Raw genomic sequence first — 1,785 nt, forward strand, 5'->3', positions numbered from 1 at the left:
GGGAAGTTAATAGGGAAATTAATAGAAAGGAGTTCAAGAAGAAAGAACATATTTTCTACATCATGATCCCAAATCTACCTTACAAATCTGGCTAGACCAGAGGATGTACATTGGTACAGATAAAAACTGGAAACACAGGGAATCCAGGGCAGATCATCCCTTCAGGACCACTGGTGACTGTGGCAATACTGGGAGAACGGAGCGAGGGTGGGATAGAGAGGGGGATGCTATTACAAGGATTTAAATGTAAACTCCTCCCTGGGGGATGGACAACAGAAGTGAGTCGTCAGACAGTATAATTTATGATAAAATAATAATTTATAAATTATCAAGGGTTCATGAGGGAAGGGAGAAGCGGGGAGGGAGGGGTAAAAATGAGGAGCTGATGCCAGGGGCTTAAGTAGAGAGCAAATGTTTTGAGAATGGTAAAGGCAACAAATGCACAAATATGTTTTACACAATTGATATATGTATGTATTGTGGTAAGAGTTGTATGAGCCCCCAGTAAAATGATTTAAAAAAAAAATCTTACAGGTAGAAAAAATTGAAGGTACAGTGCTAAAGGATATCCTAAGCTGCTAACAATTTTCTTGCTGAGAAGATGATCTTAGATACCTGAAAATTACAGAAGTCACACACGTATTTCACCAAAAACAGTAAAATATGGAGAAATATGTCTGTTAAACAATTCGAACACAGAAGGAACTTTGACCATCTCGGATAGAAAACAGAAATAACGTATATCACTAGAATGAAGAAAACTTTAAAGGGAGAGGAGAAAATGGAAACCAAAACCTTTAGAGTAGCCGTTCTCAACCTGTGGGTCGTGACCCCTCTGGGGATCAAATGATCCTTTCACAGGGGTCACTGATTCATGACAGTAGCAAAATTAGTTATGAATAATGAAAATAGAGAAACTCCAAGGGGGAAGCTAAGGAAGACAATGGAGACCTGTTTATGGTGGGAGCTCAAGATCCATTCTTGCTCAATAATGGAGGAATTTTCTGTATTCTGGGGACAGTTATGTACTCCAAATTCTCTGTTTGGAGAGTGGCTTGCAAGATGGACTTTCATAGTAAGGTAAAATCATATAAAAAAGGGAAAGTTTTGAAAATCTTAAAGAAAATTACAGAACCAAACATATAATAATGGAAATCAAATAAATGGAAACCTAAAAATCTAATCTCAGAAGAGCTACAGGAGAACTTCTCACTAATGGTAGGAAAAGTGAGGGAGGTCTCCATTCGAGGGAGCACACACTTTCATGTATTATCCGACACCTATGATGGATGTGAGGCCTTCTACCAGTTGAATCAACTCCCCGGGCCAATTCCCCTTAAGGTATTTTGACCACACACCTGAAAAATTTCCACTATAGCTTGTCTATAAAAACGACCACAGTTCTCCTTGTTCCAATTGAGAGGACGCTTCTGAGCTGACAACTACATAACCTGTTCATGAGAAATTACAGAATCTTAGACACACCGAAATTAACCTGTTTTGTAAAGCCTGCAGAATGTTGTATTTCTAGGAAAATCATGTTCAAAGGAACAAAGTAAACGGTGTTCTCACAAGAGTGGAAAACCTTACCCACTAACTTAGGACCAGAGAATACAGTGAGAATCTACCTCTTTGAGAACACCACAGACACTGCAAAGATTCTAACACATAAGCTAGGAAAAGCCAATGACGAGACCAATGACTTGAGAATTCTCCTCACCAATGGAAACCAGGTTGCGATAGTTCTCCAACATCACATCCTGATATAGGGTCTTCTGAGCAGGG

Source organism: Echinops telfairi, unplaced genomic scaffold, assembly GCF_000313985.2.
Source record: "Echinops telfairi isolate 266 unplaced genomic scaffold, ASM31398v2 ScPeMD7_7477;HRSCAF=8515, whole genome shotgun sequence".
Classification (NCBI taxonomy): domain Eukaryota; kingdom Metazoa; phylum Chordata; class Mammalia; order Afrosoricida; family Tenrecidae; genus Echinops; species Echinops telfairi.